The sequence below is a fragment of the Pan paniscus genome, chromosome 7 (genome assembly GCF_029289425.2).
Source record: "Pan paniscus chromosome 7, NHGRI_mPanPan1-v2.0_pri, whole genome shotgun sequence".
Taxonomy (NCBI): Eukaryota; Metazoa; Chordata; class Mammalia; order Primates; family Hominidae; genus Pan; species Pan paniscus.
In genome coordinates this window covers 145,075,439-145,095,442 of record NC_073256.2, presented here as the reverse complement: position 1 = coordinate 145,095,442, position 20,004 = coordinate 145,075,439, and the positions used below count along the sequence as shown (strand labels likewise).

General features: G+C 44.7%; 1 long non-coding RNA gene across 1 annotated transcript in view; it reads left to right on the top strand.

The window, feature by feature from the left end:
- Positions 1-4,847, top strand: part of LOC130541778 (uncharacterized) — a 34,132-nt gene extending 29,285 nt beyond the window's left edge. Inside the window, exons 3-4 of the long non-coding RNA XR_008955896.1 lie at positions 2,215-2,408; positions 4,616-4,847. This is a non-coding gene — a long non-coding RNA (uncharacterized LOC130541778). The remainder of the gene's footprint in view (positions 1-2,214; positions 2,409-4,615) is intronic.
- The last annotated feature ends 15,157 nt before the right edge of the window (positions 4,848-20,004 follow it).

Genomic DNA, 20,004 nt, shown 5'->3' with positions numbered 1-20,004 from the left:
GAGAATTGCTTGAACCTGGGAGGTGGAGGTTGCAGTGAGCCGAGATCATGCCACTGCACTCCAGCCTGGGCGACAGAGGAAGACTCCGTCGCAAAAAAAAAAAAAAAAAAAAAAAAAAGGAATTGCCTGTAGAGAAGATGTTAGCCAGGTGAAGTGGCTCACGCCTGTAATCCCAGCTCTTCGGGAGGCTGAGGCAGGTGGATCACTTGAGGCTAGGAGTCTGTCTGTACTAAAAATACCAGAATTAGTCGGGTGTGGTGGCACATGGTAATCCCAGCTACTTGAGAGGCTTAGGCACGAGAATCGCTTGACCTCTGGAGGCGGAGTAAGACTGTCTCAAAAAAAAAAAAAAAAAAAAAAAAAAATTAACCAGGCACAGTGGCACATGCTAATTTTTTACTCAGGAGGCTGAGGTGGCAGGATTGCTTGAGCCTAGGAGGTCAAGGCTGCAGGGAGCTGTGATCACACCACTGCACTCCAGCCTAGGCAACGGAGTGAGACCCTGTCTCAAAAACAAAACAAAAATAAAAAAGAACACTATCTATTGCACTTCTAAGTCAAAATTTACATCAAGACTTATCACGCTGCTCCTCCAACCAAAGAGGCCCATCTAAGTGAAATTCAGAGATGGCTGAAATTGTAAGATGAATTCTTAGAAGAAAAGGGGCTGGGCTCGGTGGCTCATGCTTGTAATCCCAGCACTTTGGGAGGCCGAGGTCAGGAGTTCGAGACTAGCCTGGCCAACTTGGTGCACATGCTGTGCAGATATGGCTACGAGAAATAAGGAACCAACATGGGCGTTGATGACAAGTTTTGAGACATTTTGTAATCTCTGATCTCTGTACTATACATTTTGATTCTTTCACTCAGAGGTTGACTGGAAGATTCCGTGCCACCTTGCTTCTTGCAGCTTAGAGGCTGGCTGATCTCATTTGTGCATGATTTAGTTTCTCAAGAGCTCCAGACGAAATGGCATCTGATCATTTGTCTCCTGCTTTCTATGTTGCCTTGCATTAATTAAAAGCATTAATCTGTAATTCTCTCATTTATGCAGAAAATATGTTACGGTATACATACCAACCCAAATGTTTGGCAGTGGTGGCACGGACATAAACAAGACATGGCTTTTAGCCCTCAAAACACTGTGTCTATAAAAAATAATTTTAAAAAATTAATGGGGCATTGCGACACACACCTATGTTCCCAGGTATTCAGGAGGCTGAGGTGGGAGGATCATTAAAGCCTGGGAAGTTGAGGTTGCAGTGAGCCGTGATTGCAACCCTGCACTCCAGAATTGGCAACAGAGTGAGACCCTATCTCAAAAATTAAATAAATAATAAAAAATAAAGGGAGAAAGATCCATGTAGAAATGATTGCAACGAGAAATGGTGAGTGCAATGAAGGGGATTAAAGCCATAGTGCATGGTGGCCCGAAGGTGTCTGCAGTCAGCCTGGGGCTTGGTGATTCTCTCCTGTTTGTCATGTCTGTGTCACAGATTGAGGGACATTATAAGAAGTGCCTGGGCCAGGTGCAGTGGCTCACTCCTGCAATCCCAGCACTTTGGGAGACTGAGGCGGGCAGATCACAAGGTCAGGAGTTTGAGACCAGCCTGGCCAATATGGTGAAACCCCGTCTTGACTAAAAATACAAAAATTAGCCGGGTGTGGTGGCGGGTGCCTGTAGTCCCAGCTACTTGCGAGGTTGAGACAGGAGAATTGCTTGAACCCAGGAGGTGGAGGTTGCAGTGAGCCGAGATCGTGCCACTGCACTCCAACCTGGGTGACAGTGAGACTCCATCTCAAAAAAAAAAAAAAAATTGCCTGTAGAAAAGATGTTAGGCAGGCGAGGTGGCTCATGCCTGTAATCCCAGCACTTTGGGACGCTGAGGCGGGTGGATCACTTGAGGCCAGGAGTCTGTCTCTATTAAAAATACCAAAATTAGCCGGGCATGGTAGCACATGGTAATCCCAGCCACTTGAGAGGCTTAGGCACAAGAATCGTTTGAACCCTGGAGGCGGAGGTTGCAGTGAGCCACGATTGCGCCACTGCACTCCAGTCTGGGCGACAGAGCGAGACTCTGTCTCAAAAAATAAATAAGTAAAATAAATAAATAAATAAATAAATAAATAAATAAATAAATAAATAAAACAAATAAATAGAAAAGATATTGTGGAGCATGTTGTTCAATTTTTGTACATTGTATGTCTCTTTAGGAGATCCCCAGAGGCAACTGTCCACCTGACTTCAGAATCAGAAGTACCTCTGCTTTTCCTGAGAAGTGGTGCGGGTTTTGCCTTATGGATGCTAACTGAGACTGGAACATGTTCCCTTTTTTGTGTCAGCTGCTGGTACAAAATTGAGAGTTGAGAGCCAAAACTGTACCCTTATCACCTGTCAGTAACTTAAGGTATGTGTAGAACCACAGACAGGGTCTCGCTCTGTACTCTGTTGTAATTTCCTGCACTTGGCTTTTATTTTTTATCTTTCATTTTCCATGCCTTTTAATTTGTGTCATTTTTTCTCTATTTAAAAAAAAGCCTCCATAAATATTTCTAGTATAAGGCAGACTATATATATGATAATACTATATAGTGATAATAACAAAACCCTCCCTGTCTCAGGAGGGGACAAATGATAGGGGAGGTGAATCGGATGGTGGAGCAGGATATTTCAGGCAGAATGAACACCATCTCAAAAAGCAAAGACATGTGAAATGGATGTGAGTTCTGGCTTCCATTTTTGTGTCATGAAAGGAATTCAAATAACAACACATTCCCCCTCACCCCCTTAACATTTTCTTCTTGTTCTATCAAGTGCATTCTGGATATTTCTAATGTCTTCGATTAGGGTGAACAAGCTTGGAGGAGGTAATCACAAAGCAGCTTTCTCCAGCTTACACCATCCAACCCCTTTTAAGTCCACTCTGGGGGCTTGTTAATCCCCATGGCCCTAGAAGAAAACTCAGGCAGGCCCCAGGACTTTCCTAGGCTCTTTTCACTTTATCATAAAGAAATGTCTCAAATGGAGGAATTAAACTACCCGTTCCCATGTAATTCCAAATTGATTACAGTTGAGGCTTTTGCCTTCTTGCTCAAGAGGGAAGCCTCAACTGGGGAAGGGCTAGAGATGGTTTCTTCTATCTTTGCTAGTTTTTCCCTCCCCCATCTCCCCAGGGATGGAGCTCAGGGAAGGAGTGAGTAGAGGAGCAAGAAAGTTATTCCTTGGCTGACTTTGGCATGGAGATTGTAGTGCCATGGGAGCCCCTCGCATCCACTTTTTCACTCCGTCTCTTGCTTCAGCGACCAGCTGTAATGGGATTCGCTTGGAAACATAGTGTATTCTTTGCTTTCTGCTCTAGGGCCTCTTTGCTTCCACCCTGCAGCATCCCAAAGGAACCCACTCAGCCTTTCTGATGCATGCATGAGAGCATTGTAAACCCATAGAGCAATTTGACCATCAGGGTGGCAATTGGAGGACAAATGCTTCCTCTTTCTTTGTCTCAGAAGGTCAATCTTGCAAAGCATCCTACAAAGCTCCTTAGCGAGCCCTCTGATGAGATTGAGCCCCAGTTGCTCACAGAGCAATGAGTTCAATGATGCAACCTTGGACCAGCTCTTTCTCCTCCCCTTTTACTCTTTCTAACTCCCATTTTTTATTTTAGCGGTCATTTCCCAAAACAAACTACCTGCATGCAAACCCTTGTCTTAAGCTCTGCTTTTTGGAGGAACTCAGGCTATTGGAGAAATCTAGCAATTAGATATCTGTTTAGTTTTTGCAGCAGTTTAGAACTTACTTTCTTATAGATGCTTTTATGAGTTCATTAGAAAACCCTATCCCTGGGGATTTCTCATCCATGGTTTCTTGACAGAGCAATCACCTCTTTATTTCCATGGATCATTATTTTCACCCTTGGCTACTAAGGTAGGAATGGCTACATAATTTGTGGGGCCCAGTGCAAAGTGAAAATGTCAGGATCCTTGTTCAGAAAGTATTCAGAATTTCGAGAAGGCAATAGCAGTGCATTACACTGAAGTGTGGGGTCCTTCTTAGTGGAGGACTCTGTGTGGCTGTACAGGCTTCATATTCATGAATCTATCCCTGCCTCTGGCCTTTATACCCATGTTTCCAATTAGGTAACTCCACATCAGGTCTCTCCCAGAGAGCTTCACATTTGGCCCATGAAATGCCGCATCCTTTGCCCAGCACTCTGTTGACACTACTGCATTTGCCAGCCTTTTCTAGATTTCTCACTGTAAGTCATATGCAATGCATGAGTTATTATTATTATTATTTTAGAAGTGCGGGCCTCACTATGCTGCCCAGGCTGGTCCCGAGCTGCTGGGCTCAAGTGATCCTCCTGCCTCAGGCTTCCAAAGTGCTGGCATTACAGATGTGAGCTACTGTGCCCAGCCTGCATCCGTATTTGTGCTAGCCAGACCTCTAAAAGGTCCCCAATGATCCTTGCCTCTTGATTTTTATGACCTCCCATAAAAATTTAGCCCTGACCTCTGTGACCAATAGAATATGGCAGAAATAACAAGGCATTACCTCTGAGGGTAGGTCCTAAAAGGTGTTGTAGCATTTTGGCTTTGTTTTCCTGATTTGCCTACTCAGGAGGAGGCCAGCTACCATGCCTCCAGGACACTCAAGTAACCCCATGGAGATGACATTGCAGAGAAGAACTGGTTGAAAGCCAGTACCTACTTTGCCATCTGTGTGAACAATCTACCTTTGAGCGGGTCCTCCAGCCCACATCAAGCCTTCATATAACAGCAGTCCTGAAGGACATTTTATTGTAACCTCGTGAAAATCGAAGTAGGAACTCACCAGCCAAGTTGCTCCTGAATTCTGCAGGCATAGAACCGTGAGAAATTACAGATCATTATGGTTGTTTTGAGTCACTGAGCTTTGGGATGATATGTTACGCAGCAAAGGATAACTAATACGGTATTAGAAAGCAAGCCTGCCTTTAGGTAGGAAACAGCTCTTTTCAAATAAATCTTCAGGCATCCTGTCTCTCAATTTCCATGCTTCCCATGGACCAGACATGGCTGGTCATCTCTGAGAGACATTTCAAGGGTCATGTTAGATCCTGATGAAGCAGGCTGCCTGGAGGGACCATCTAACCCCAGCAGAGAAAAGCTGCAGTTGTCTGGATAGCATTGATCCTGTTTCTACACTCAACTCAGTGTGAGAGATTTTAAAAATTTAGTATGAGAGATTTATATAGATATCTTTGCCACTTATTTTTATTTTTTATTTTTCTATCTTGTTCTAAGGTTTCATTTTAGAATATGCCTCAGCTTTCATTTTCATCACCAGTTATATTTTCTTACCCAACTTGAAAATCAATGGAACCAATGTCTTGGGATATTTTCCTCCTCCATATCCTCAGTGATACCATCTCTGTGAATTGGTTTCGGGAAAACTTCTGCGTTGCAGAGCTTAACGGATTTAGAGTAACGACATTCTTATGACAGCCAAATTGGGTAGCCATGGCCTTGGAAAACTGAGAAGTCAAAAATAGTAGGAATATTCATTATAAAACGGAAGTCTGGAAAGCTGCCCATGTTCTGAGAAAAACCTTTTAGCCAAAGAACTCAAATTCCCATTCAGATTTTCATGGGTAAAATTCCAAAAAAAGTCTTTTTTTAGCAGACAGAGAGACAGAGAGAGAGAGAGAGAACCACTTTTGTAGCTGTGACCTAATTCTGCTAATAAGGAATTTATTACTGAGGACTAGACAATTTATTTAGTATCTAATCACACACTTATTTTCATGGAACAAGGACCTGGGATTTCTTAGTGCCTTCAGGGAACTACAGTACTAGTTACTGCTCTTCCTAACAACCTGTGTGACCTGTCTGCATCTCGTTCTTTTTCTCTGCAGGAGTCTGAGAATATCTGTTGACCAGAGATAAACTATCGGGAGGCTTTGAAGTGCTGTAAATGCTTTACCTATTTGAGGTTTCATTATTATTTTGTCTTTTACATTTAGTCATTTTCTGCAAGAGGGGAGCAAAACGGCTTATGTGACATTATAAAAATATGAAAAGTCAAATAAAAAACAAGCCAATGCATGATGACTGTTAAGCAAGTTTCTGTTAATTGAATCATATTTCTCCATTGATTTGCATAAATAATGATGATTGGTTTCCATGGGGGCAGGTGGCTTGCAACGAAGCAAAATCACATTCAAAATTGCAGGAAATCTGTAAGCAGTCATTTAAAATACTAAAATAGGTTATGGATATATGAGTGTAATGTGACAGTGAACATGTATGATTCTTTGAAGGAAGGTCTTTAAAGAAAGGGGGATTTCTTTGATCCCAGGACTTTCCCTTGAGTCTGGAGAAAGTAGGTTTTTCTGCTTTTTATAGAAATAAGATATTCCTGGGTAAATGTGGAAATTAGATGTGTATCTCAGGGTTTGATTGGAAAGCAGAAGGTGCACTAGATTCCAGGGAGTAAGGGCTTTATTCAAAGGACTTAGGACTATAAAAGACATTTGGATCTCCACCATGGCTGATCTTATCCTGAAGTGCCATAACAGAAGTTCTCATGAGCTCTAATGCCCAAGAATGTGTGGAAATGCCAATCTAATGTTCTTAGACTATGGTGGGAAAGCTGGTGGTTCTCAGGAACCCTGTGGGAAGCTGCTGTGAACCACAGAGGCCCGGCTGCAACTACCTCCAAGGCTAATGACCCCACCTCCTCTGTGCCTTCTGGGTCTAGCCGAGTCCTCTCATTGGCAAACTCTTGCTGGGAACCACATGGGAAGGGGATTCTTGGAAATGAGCCCTTAGAATGGGAACTTAGAAGGGAGAGGGGATGATGCCGAATCCATGGAGGTCTGTGTTCGCTCCACTGGCATCACTTGGGTCATCTCAGTGACCTCACCAGCAATGTTAGGAAGGTGGTATCATTCATCTCTTAATTTTCTTTTGAAAAAGATGATAAAAGTGAGGCTCAGAGTAGTGAAATAATCAGCCTAGGTCATATAACTAGTGTTTAGCCACTAGAATTCAAACTTGGGTCTATGTGAGGGAAAATCCCTAGCTCCTTTGGTATTTTATGCATATACACTAGTGGTTCAAACTTTAGCTGTATTAGCATCACCTGGAAGAATCATCCACCCCCAGAGTTTCTGAGTCAGCAGGTCTGGGGGTGGAGTGGGAGGGGAGTGACCTGAGATTTGCATTTCTAACAAGTTCCCAGGTGATGCTATTGCTGCTGGTTCAGGGACCACACTTTGAGAACTCTAGAGTAGGAAGATGATGCTATTCCTTATCTCGATCTACAGGGGTGCTCAGGGCCAGGCAGATTCTACAAAATACCCAATTTGCTCTGAATATTTCTATTGCATTTGAATATGGTTCCTATCAAGTAGCATAGATGCTGTGGTGCTTGGCTTTGTGTGTGTATGAGTGACGGGTGTGTGTGTGTGTGTGCTTGTATTTTAGCTACATAGCCTTCGCAGGTAATTGTACAGCTGTATGAAAATGAATGGGCTCATATTTCTGACTGCTACCTTATTTGGAAACCGAGGAGGGTACCTGGTGCTGTGCTTATTTTCCTGATTGAGCCGGAATACCAAATTAAACTTTTGACTTGATGATTTATTTATTATTTCATTGTGAGTTTTTTTTAAAATCAGCATTTGATAAGTAAATGGTCCAAGTCTTACTTTGGCATTCATGGGAGTAAGATTAGTCTTGACGAATTATTTGCTTATTCATTGAGGTGTAATTTAATTCTATAGAAATTGCATGGCAATTTAGCACACATTAATGAGCAGATACTGTCTCATAGCTTAATGGATCTGTCATCCTTTTAAGGTGGGGGAAAAAACATTTAAGGAATCAACAGTTAACTAGAAGGCCGGACATGGTGGCTCACACCTGTAATCTCAACACTTTGGGAGGCTGAGGTGGGAGGACTGCTTGAGCCCAGGAGTTTAAGAGCAGCCTGAGCAACATAGCGAGACCCCATCTCACTAAAAAAAATTAAACAAACAAACAACTCCCACAAAAAAATCCCAGTCAACTATAGGAGGAAGTTTATTCAGAAGTTTATTGGACTCAACCAACTTTATGGACCTCTTGGGCACACATATGCAGATTTTAAATGCCTGGTCAATGTGAAGGGGTAACTGCTTTCCCTCTCTGGAGAGTCAGAAAGGCCGAGGCCCTGCTTCCTAGTAGCTAGAGAAAGATAGGCTGTCATGTAACCTTTGGGCGCCCTTACCTGTCAGATGGGGGGATGAGTTCTAATATGGATTTTATAGGATTGTAGTGGAGGTTAAATGATATAATGAATGACTGTAAAGGTTCTGAAATGTAGTTGATTCTCAACAAATTATTGATTGTTATAATATTACAATGCTACTATTTACCTTAGTGACGATTTTCCCCTTTTCTTTATTTCCTTTCATTCTTCCTTTCCTCTTCCTCCTTCCTTATTTCCTTTCCTTTCTTCTACTTCTTTTCTCTCTGTGTGTTTTGAGACAAGGTGTCACTCTGTTGCCCAGGCTGGAGTGCAATGGTGCGATCATGGCTCACCGCAGCCTCAACCTCCTGGACTCAAGTGATCCCACCTCAACCTCCCGAGTAGCTGGGACTACAGGCACATGCCACCATATCCTGCTAATTTGTATTTTTTTTGGTAGAAACAGGGCTTCACTATGTTGCCCAGGCTGGTCTCGAATTCCTGAGCTCAAGCAATCTGCCCGCTTTAGCCTCCCAAAGTGCCGAGATTACAGCTGTAAGCCTCTGTGCCCGGCTCCTCCACTTTCCTTTTTTGTTGCTTACCTGTTTATTATACCCTTATTATAAAGGGTACAACTCATAAACAGCCAAATGGAAGAAACATGGGTGGTGTGGAGCTTCTGTGTCCTCTCCAGGTATGCTGTGCTCTCAATATGCCCATGTGTTCACCAACCTGGAAGCTCCTCAGTGAATATTTCTTTCAGGAATCTGAGATGAGCCATTTTCTGGCCCAGAAAGTCTGGCCATTCCAAATCACTCTCCCCTTCCCCAGCCATGTAGCCTGTCCCTTTTCCCACCCATATGCACATTGCACTTCTCTCCATTGTCCTTTTGTGCCAAATTCCTCCTCAACCTTCAAGACAAAGCTGGAGCGTCACCTTCTCTGTGAAGCCTGCCGTGATCACCTCCACCTATAGCAGAGATCAGAGGTGTTGCCGGCATACCCTTCCTTCTCACTGCCTTCCATCTGATGCTGAGATAGTCTGCATTCATGTCTGTATTCTCCAAATGCCGGCAGCTCCTTGAGGAAATGACCAAATGTGGTTTCCATATTCGTGACCATAATACCTGGCCCAGAATAAGCAGTTGGTGAATAAATTAATGCTGCTTTGGGTGCACATAATGACTATCAATCTGATGACTTGGGGCATCACGGTTGACACTAGGTCGAAATGAGTGAGGTACCTAAGGCACACCTTTTTTTATTTTATTTTATTTATTTTATTTTATTTTTTCTAAGACGGAGTCTCACTCTGTCACACATGTTGGAGTGCAGTGGTGCCATCTTGGCTCACTGCCACCTCCACCTCCTGAATTCAAGCAATTCTCCTGCCTCAGCCTCCCAAATAGCTGGGATTACAGTCATGCACCACCACGCCTGGGTAATTTTTGTATTTTTAGTAGAGACGAGGTTTCACCACATCAGTCAGGCTGCTCTCAAACTCCTGACCTCAAGTGAAATCCACCTGCCTTGGCCTCTCAAAGTGCTGGGATTATAGGTGTGAGCCATCACGCCCAGCCTAAAACACAACATTTAAGGAGGTGCGTCAGGACACTCATGATGGACACTCTGAGTTACTGAAAACATCAGACTCTTCATCTACAATCATTGCACAAGACAATTTTTACTGGCATCTGGGCTTTAAAACTTGAATATTAATTTTTGTCCATGTATTTCCAAGAACTGACATTATATTACCCCGTGTCTTGGCATGTGTGAGATAAGGGCATCCTTCAGTCTCTGGTCAGGTTGGCTGAGAGCCGGTCACATGCCAAGCCCTGTGCTACTTACTGGGGTACAGTGCAGGCATGATGGACAGCCCCATCTTCAGCACCATCTCAGCTCTCAAGGGCTCAGAGGGATGAGCATGGAGCAAGGAGAATACTCATCAAGAATTGTACGTGAATGGCTATAACACAGTATTAAGCAAAGTTCAGTTCAGTAGGCATGGTAGAGAGAAAATGTTATGGGCATGTGAAGATGACTTCTAGCTGAGAGGATGGACAGAACTTGTGAAAGAGGTGGCATTTGATGACTCACACTAACCTAGTCAATGTTGTTCATGCCTCACTCGGTTCCCCTTCACTGGGTCCACCTGCCAGGGTGGTTGGTTTCTAAGGCCAACAGTGGCGCCTTTCTCTGAAGAATTTCCCTCTGCTAATAAAAGCCCCCACTCCCCATCCCCATGAGTGGCTGTGTTCTCGCCACATGGATGGCTCCCAGATAATGACTTATTCATGCCTCAACTCAAAGTACGGCAGCTCTGTGGTGCCATTCACATTCTAGAGCTCAGGCTGAACCCAGATTTCAGCTGAAGTCACCACGTGGCTTAGCTCCTTGGCCTTTCTCCCCTCTCTTTTCCCTTATGTTTCTCTCCAGACAGTGTCCCAATATACCACTTACACAGGAGTCCCCATCTTGGGCTATGCTTCTAGGGATTCAGGCTTAAGACAAAAACCAACAAGGACAACAACAATAGTACTACTACTCATAACTTGATATTTGCAGCATTGTACATGTTCACTGATTTAATTTTTATAACACCTTGTGAATTGTTATTCCTGGTTTGCAGACGACGAAGCTGAAACTCAGAGAGGTTAGAGTTCCTTTGCCCAAGTTCCCACAGCTGCTAAGCTGGGAGTCAAACCTAGGAAATCTGGCTTTTGGTTCCCTGATAGCAAGTGCTCCATGGCAACTTCAACTCTATACACCCCAGGGCTCGAGAGCTGGGGCATGAGGAGCTCTGCATGAGGGTGCAGGACTCTGGGGTGCTCCTGAGTTTGGAGGCAGGGACTCCCGTGAGAAGAGTGCAGGATGTGGAGTCAGGCAGCCTGAATTTTAGATCTGGGCTGTGTCTCAGGACAGTGCCACAGCTCCTCCTTGGGCCTCAGACTTTTTACCTGTGGAATGGGCTGCATAGCCACTTTACAGAGCTGTTATAGACCTGCTGTGAGGATGTGCAGTCCTCATCCTGATGCCTGGCATGTGGCAGGCAGTCATTTCATGTCGCAGTCAGCCTGCCTGGGCCCATCTGGTGGCAGAGGCAGACCAGCTGGCCCTCAGCATCCAAGGTGTCTGGAGCACCAGTGAGCGAGGACACCAGCTCTGGTCCTGAGACAGAGGCTGCTTCGAGATGGATGGAACTTCTTTTGTTCTCCCTGCTGTGAGAAGGAGATGAAGGTGACTTAGCTCTCATCAAAATACAGCTGCCCACGGTGTGGTGTGGCATGGTGGCTCTATCCTGATACTTTACAATCCTCAACATGCGGTTTTCCTGTTCAGTCCAAGGTGGTTGCTTAGGGGCCAGCAGGAGGGTGGAGAGATGGGCTGTCTCATCCATGGGATGGTGCCTGGAAGTTACCTCACTTCCATTTATATCCCTTTGGACAAACCTGAGTTTGTATTTACACCTTGCTGCCAGGAAGGCTGGAAAATTGGGATTTTATTATTGGAAGAAGGGGGACAAGTAGCAGCTTCTGCCTCAGTGGACAGTCTGGTGCAAAGATAGCGGTCATAACCTGGAAGTCTTCATGGGCACTCACTGTGTGCCAACCACATGTATTACAGAACTGCTTTTATTATAATATTTTCACAGTCACCCTAAGAGATGGGCACTATTAGCGGCGTGCCCATTGTACTGATGAGGAGGCCCGAGGGCAGAGCCTGGATTTGACCCCTGGCAAGCCAGCTTTAGAGGCTACACAGCTAACCACCACCATGCTGTATGGAGGGTTCCAGAATGGATAAACACAGTTTTCACTAATGGATTTGCTATTTACTATCCCTGTGGCTTTGGGTAAGCTATTTTTCCTCACAAGTTCTTAGTGTTCCCATGACAGAGGGGTGTATGTATCAAATGAAATAAAAACATGGGATGGCTGTTTGTCAACTGGAAAAAGTTAGAAGGAAGACTGACTATGATTTCTTTCAGTGACCATGGGACTCTGATTTCCAATGGCAGTGGAGAGAGAGAAGCTGTGACTACCTGACTGCCAGCCTCCACAAGACAACGTCGTGTGCGTGAAATGCTCTTTTTTACAGTGACCCTCGGGACTCAGCCTACAGCCCACAGCCCCCATTCTTTCACTGCCTCCTATTTCTGTGAGGTTATAACCACGCCTGTAGTATCACTTTGCCTTTCTATATTACTCAGCTGGAATAATACGGCAGATGAGGGCAACAGAAAGGAAAAAAAGATATGGAAGTTTGCTAAATAGAGAAGATCTGCTACTTCACTAGGAAAAGCTGGATCCTGAAGAAGATTAAGGTAGAATTTCTCACTAAATCTTGCTGCATGACGGTGAGCCACTTCTCTCCCTCTCTTCTCTCTCTCTTTATTTTTTATTTATTTATTTATTTTTTGAGATGGAATTTCACTCTGTCACCTAGGCTGGAGTGCAGTGGTGTGGTCTTGGCTCACTGCAGGCTCTGCCTCCCAGGTTCAAGCAATTCTCATGCCTCAGCCTCCAGAGTAGCTGGGATTACAGGCATGCGCCACAAAGCCCATCTAATTTTTGTATTGTTGGTAGAGACAGGGTTTCATCGTGTTGGCCAGGCTGGTCTTGAACTCCTCGGCTCCCACCTTGGCCTCCTAAAGTGCTGGCGTGAGCCATTGCACCAGGCCAGCCACTTCTCTTAGGAATGACTAAAAAGCCTTTGTTATTCTTCGTCCGTAACAGATGCAGGACTCAAGTCCACCAGTGCTAGACTGAAGTGGGTGTCTCAAAGCATGGTGCAGGAATGTCTCTGAGTCCAGTGCCTGGAGCACTGGGGGCTCAAGGAGTAATTGCAGTGAATGAACGAGCAGCTTTTGGCTTGTGTGGCCAAAAGGTTTTTCTACAGCAGCTGCTAAAGTGGTTGTGCATGGAGCCGTCTCTGCAAACTGGGTCAACAGGTCAATTGGGCCTTTTATATGCCAACCAGGCTGCCTGTATTTACGTTGACGGTCAGATGTAGGGCAGAAAACGATGCCGGCAGAGGAAATCCATTTAGAACTTTTCTCTGCTGATGCTGACTACATGGAGAAGCTGTTCATTATTTATAGACCACACAATTGTGTTTTGTACAGTAACCTTATTTGGGCATATAAATAAGCCAAGGATAAGAGAGGAGAACAAAAAGGCATTGATTTTTTTTTCTTCTTATATGAAAGGTAGATGAAGTGATTTTATATTTGAGGTTTCCTGGCTGGCATATTACCCAGACAGCAGGAATTAGAACAGATTTAATCTTCCAATCCATACTAATGGGGGCATTAAAAATGCTGTTTATTAAATTTATCTTCTTGACACTTTTAATATATTCCATTGCAGGCTTGCAGCATAAGTGCTGGATAATGATAATGTTCAGCATTTATGGAATGCTTGTCATGATTGTGCCAGACACCGTGGTAAGTAACACACATTGTCTCATTCTATCCCTACCACACAAGTGTGAAGAGACACCTATTTCAATTCCCATTTTACCGATGAGACACTTGAGGCAAAAAAAAGTGCAACAATTTGCTGAAATCCATTTAGCTCATAAGTAAGGAAGCTTCTTGGGGATTGAGGTCAAGTTTCTTCTGTGAGTTTCTGCACTTGATGGTCACACGCTATTGAATGATGGGGATACCTGCAGCTGTGGGGCAGGGAAGTTCTTTCATGTTCTGGAAGTGGCAGGTGACAGAAGCAAAGGGAGCTAATCCCCGAAGTTTGCTCACTGCATGCTGAGCAAAGGGCTCAATCTTTTTCCTACAGAGTCTCATATTAAATTCAGAACAAGGTTCACCTACTTCTGGGCATCCCCAGAACCTTCTGTCTAAACCAAAAGAGAATCTTGAATTTTCTTAATTTACACTTTTAAATAATTTGGCAGTTTCCTGACATCTATTCTCAAGGGGTGGGGCACCAGTGAATTAGTTGGTTCATTCATTCATTTACATCAACGCTTTTTTTTTTTTTTTTTTTTTTTAGACAGAGTCTTGCTCTGTCGCCCAGGCTGGAGCTGGAGTGCAGTGGTGCGGTGATGTCAGTTCACCGCAACCTCTGCCTCACCGGTTGGAGGGATTCTTCTGTTTTAGCCTCCCAAGTAGCTGGGATTATAGGCACCCATCACCATGCCCAGTTAATTTTTTGTATTTTTTTTAGTGGAGACAGGATTTCACCATGTTGGCCAGGCTGGTCTCGAACTCCCGACCTCGGGTGATCCACTTGCCTCGGCCTCCCAAAGTGCTGGGATTATAGGCCTGAGCTTCTGTGCCTGGCCAAGATCAACTTTTTTTTTTTCTTTTTTTTGGACCGAGTCTCACCTTGTTGCCCAGGCTGGAGTGCAGTGGTGTGATCTTGGCTCACTGCCAGCTCTGCCTCCTGGATTCGAGCGATTCTCCTGCTTCAGCTGGGATTACAGGCGCACACTACCACTCCCAGCTAATTTTTTTGTATCTTTAGTAGAGATGGGGTTTCACCATGTTGGCCAGGCTGGTCTCAAACTCTTGACCTCATGATCCACCTGCTTCGGCCTCCCAGAGTGCTGGGATTACAGGCGTGAGCCACTGTGCCCGGCCCACCAACACATTTTTTTGAGCATCTACCATGATCTAGTTGCTACAACTTTATCAGCAAACAAGATAGACAAAGACTTCTCCCCTCAGAGAGGTTATGTCTTGGAGTGAGGAGACAGAAAATAAGCAATAAACATGACAACTAAATAAATGATGTAGTGACAAGTGCTATATGAAAAATTTGAAGAGGGTTAAGGGAATCAGAAGTGCTGTTAGTGAGGATGCCTCGGTATAGGTCTCTCTGAATGTGATATTTGGGCAATATTTGAAGAAAGTGATGGGATAAATCCTAGGGATACCCGTCAAGAAGAGGGAGCAGTCCGTCAAAAGATCTTAGAGAGGAGATTGCCTGGAGTGATCGAGGAACCACAGGCTTCAGCTCCAGGTGACAGGGCAGAGTGAACACGGAGAAAAACACAAGAGCAAGGCAGAGAGGTGATGCGGCCAGGCAGTGTGGGGCCTTCTAGACGGTTCAAAGGACCTTGGCTTTCACTCAGTGAAATAGAAAGATACTGGAGGGTTTGGAGAAAAGGAGTGACATGGTATGCTTTTTTTTTTTTTTTTTGAGACAGAGTCTTGCTCTGTCCCCCAAGCTGGAGTGCAGTGGTGCTCACTGCACTCTTGGCTCACTGCAACCTCTGCCTCCCAGGTTCAGGTGATCCTCCTTCCTCAGCCTCTCGGGTAGCTGAGATCACAGGCATGTGACACCACACCTGGATAATTTTTTGTATTTTTAGTAGAGACACGGTTTCACCATGTTGGCCAGGCTGGCCTCGAACTCCGGACCTCAAGTGAGCTGCCTGCCTCAGCCTCCCAAAGTGCTGGGATTACAGGCATGAACCACTGCGCCCAGTCTGTACACTTTTATTGAGCAGCTACTATTTGTCAGTGTTGGGAATATCAGGATTAAAGAAACAATCTCTTAGTAAGTCACAGTTTTACTAAGAGAGAAATATAGGGCAACATCTACAGTCCACATGAAAAGTGCTGTGACGGAGGTGAGAGGCCACCAACATTCAGTGTGGTAGCCAATCCCAAGACTGCGCCCAACGGTCCTTGCCACCTTGTGCGTCTCCTTATGCAGTCAGTCACCTCCCACCTTGTAAACTGTGTAGCAAATAGGGTATTGCAGAAATGAAGGCGTGGGACTTACAAGGTGGGTCATATAGGACTTTGCAGCTTCTGACTCTTTTTCTTGTATCTCTTCCTCTAGGAGAAGTCAGGCACCATGTTATGAGGACACTCAAGCAACCCTGTAGAAAGTTCCATGTGGTGAGGAACTGATACCTCCAATCCATGGCCAGTACCAATTTACTTAGCATGTGAGTGCATCCTGGAAGTAGATCCTCTTGTCTCAGCCATGCCTGAAGCTGACTGCCATCTCATGGGAGGCCTCAAGCCAGAACTGTCCAGGCAAGCTGCTCCCATATTCTTGATCCACAGAAACTGTGAAATAATTAATGTTTATGGTTGTTTCAAGTCACTTACATTTTAAGTTCATTTGTTATGCAGCAGTAGATAATGGAAACTCTGTAAACAGGAGCCCAGTCTGGGGAGGATGGAGATAATAATCAGGAGAGGCTTCCTGGAGGAGGTGTTAGCTGAGCTATGTCTTGTAGAATGAGGAGTTCTGAGTAGGAGTTAGTGAGGCAGAGAGTGTTGGGGTGCTAAGGCTTTCCGGGCAGGAGGAACAATATGTATAAAGGACCACTTCAGGCCCCATCTTCTCTGCAAAGTCTTCCCTAACCATTCACTGCCTGAGTCATTCATTTACTTACTCATTCATTCGACAAAGCTTTGATGAGAGCCTCCTATGTCCTGGGCTCCTTGCAGAGTACTGGGGTTGCTGTAAGTTGCATATTCTGAGACTGCTCAGTTAGGCATAGAAAACTCAAATGCCCACAAGGGCTAGGCAAGTAATGCAAGCCAGGGAAGCTGAGTGGTGCACTGGGAGTCAGGGGTGAGGCCAGAGAGAAGTGGAGAGCCCACTTCCCAAGAAAGGCCCATCATTTCTCAGCTCCAGTTGTCAGCTGGAAGCCCAAGTCGGCTGTCAGAATGTAAGCCCAAATCTGGCCAGATCTTCCAATTTATCAAGATAATCTAGAAATTGTATTTTAGTATAAAGTCTCCTCATTTTCAAAAGGCAGCCAGCCCAAACTTGTGGTCAAATTTCTCTCTTTCCAGCCTTCTGTTCAGGAGCTCCATGAGTTGGCTGGTGGAGACTTCAGCTTCTCTCCTGCACTGACCGCAAAGCTTTGTCCTCTGCCTTCTGGTTAGCTTGAGTCCTGTGTGACTGGTGCAATGACTAATTGTCTCAATAGTTTTCTAAGTGGTGGCATGTAACACCTGAGCTCCACTGATCTCCCAGGAAGGGAAAGAAAGTTGGTGTTTATTCACATGCAGACTTCCATAGCTCCTCAGCAAAGCCCTCTGTAGCCCAACACCATTATGGTAAAGGTGTCGAAGCAAAATTACAGAATGTAAGGTAGTTTAATCTGGTGGACAGTGAGCACTTTGTGCATTTCTGAAGCCACGATACCTACTGACAGCATCCAGGGTTGGCCACCTAGTGACTTTTCAAGACACTGGTATGTGGCTGTGGGAGTGTCCATATCTTAGAAAGAGGACAGTGAGTTTATGGAAGCCTTCCTGTGTGCAAGCACGGGGCTTCCTGTGTGCAAGCATGGGGCTGTGCATACAGAAGCTTATTTAATCCTCCCAACAGCCCTGGAAGATTGGTGTTATCATTGTTCTCATTTGCAGATGAGAAAACAGAGTCCCAGGGAAGCTTACTGATTTGTCCAGGGTCTTGCAGCCAATAAGAGGCAGGGCAGGCATCTCTTTTGGGACTGTTAAAAGTCTATGTTCTTATCTACTCTGCTGTAATTTTTCTCCCTGGCACTGAAAAAAAGAAAGCACTGGGGTTTCTGAGTTCTTATTGGAGAGGAACAGAGCAATGACAATCTGATTGGAAGAGGGTCAGGCTGTGGGGCATGTAAAGCAGTGCCTATAGAGCAGGCACAGCTTATTGTTTTGTTTTGTTTTTCTCTCTTAGAATGAGGTGCTTTCCCTTCTTCTCCTCCTACCCCCAAGTAAGCCCTTGGTGATGCCACTGAGAGGGACCTAGTTATGAAAGGAATTTCAAGGACAACCCGTATGTCAGATTTAGTGACATAGTTTGTACTGAGCTTGTGAGTTATTAGTCAGGTGAGTCTTTTTCTCTATTGTATCATGTACCTTGATCTGTGGCGGGAAGCGGCACAAAGGAGAGGAAATGCCATAGGCTTTGGAGCCTGGGAAATGTAAGTTTCAACCCAGATTCACTCACTAACTAGGTGTGTGACCTTGGACGCGTTGTAACCTGTCTGAGCTCCAGTCTTCCCTTCCGGCACACGAGGTCAAGAATACGCAATTTACAGCAACCTCAGGGCTCTTCGTGGAGCCTGGGACAGAGGAGGCTCTCACCAAAGCCTTGTAGAATGAATAAGTAAATGAATGAATCAGTCAATGAATGGTTAGGGAAGACTTTGCAGAGCAGATGGGGCTTGAAGCGGTCCTGGAGGATTTAATACGTGGAAAAGAGGAGGGAGAGAATTGAAGAGAGGGAATTGTAGGCAGGGAAATGACATAACCAGCGGCTTGGTGGAGAGAATTCCAGGCTTAGAGGATAATGAAAGGCCAATATGGCTTCTGGTGGAGGAGAGGATGGCCTAGGAGGGGCCTGCACCGACTTCCCCATCCTGATTAAATTTCCTCAGTGGCCAAAGAGCGCTAGGTGCTGACACTAATAGTTCCTTTAACAGGGCCTTTCATCTCCTATTCAAAGTGCTTTGCAAGTGTTAATTAAATCTCCAAACACCTCATGAGGTAAATATTATTTATCCACCTTTTGTAGATGAAGACATTTAGGCACAAAGAGCGGTGATTTTCCCAGGGCAATGTCTAGATGGGTGTCCATTCCCACCTTCATTCCAGAATTGCCAAAACATGTCTTTAGAAGAAAGCAGAAAAAACAAATCAGATCTTTTTTGCCATCCCCCCTCCTATATCCTCATACATATAAAAGACAGAAATTAGGACAAAAAAAAGATGTTATTTCAGATATTTCTTAGTTATTTTAAAGTCCCCCCAATGCATTCTCAAATGTATACCTCCCTTCCCAATTTTTTAGAACTTACAGGTTACAAGGTTGAGAAAATTGTTCAGTTGAATGATTCACAGGTATATTCAGGCCTAAAAATCGGTGCTTTATATTTCTCATCTGTAACACGGGACCCCTCTTTCAGAGTTGTTGTGAGGATTGAAGGAGTAAATTTATACAAAAGCACTTATTTCAGGGCCAGACCCATATCATCATTTGATAGAGGGGGTGATGATGATGATTTTAGGGGAGCCAGAAGAATGTCCACCTTCATCTTCCAAAGGACTCCTGACATTTCCTCTTGAGTGCCCTTCTATCACCTTGATTCATTTGACCAGTATATATTATCCTCCAGCACTGTGCTAGGTTGTGGGAATACAACAATGCACAAGGAGGCCAGAGCTCTATTCTCTGGTTCCACCTTGGCTTACAGTCCAGTTAAGGAGTCAGACATTTAAAAAAATACAGTTATGTACTATTCCTGCCAAGGTGAGCCCTAGAAAACAGAGGTTCACGATGCTCTGAGCTAGCTAAGAGAAGGGGCTCTTCTAAGTCAGGGAGGTCAGCAAGGGCTCCTAGCGGGGACGGGTGCTTTAGCTGGGATCTGAAGGATGATACAAGGTAAGTGGGTGAAGAAGAGAGGGAAAAGGACACCAAACAGAGGGGACAACATGTACAGAAAACCCCAAACTAAAGAGATAAAAAGTGTCATTCAGCAACCATTTCCAAGTTCCTTGTTTAAAAAGAATGTCGGGCACTAGAAGAGCAAGACACAACATGAGAAATTAGCCCCAGAGGAGTGGGAGTCAGATGATATAAATTGGTACTGACCCTGGAGTCCAGTTTGATAAGAAACATAGAGAAGGAGCTGGAATTGTTCAGAGGCCTTGGCTAATGGCTCTGCCCAGGGAAGTTGAAGCAGGCTTTCTGGAGGTGGCACCAGAGCTGAGCTTTCTTTTATTCACTTGTTAGCAAGAATGATTGAATATCTATCTACATGGTGTCAAGCAGTAGGCTCTGCCCCATGGTAAAGGAGGGACCAGGAGAAGGTTC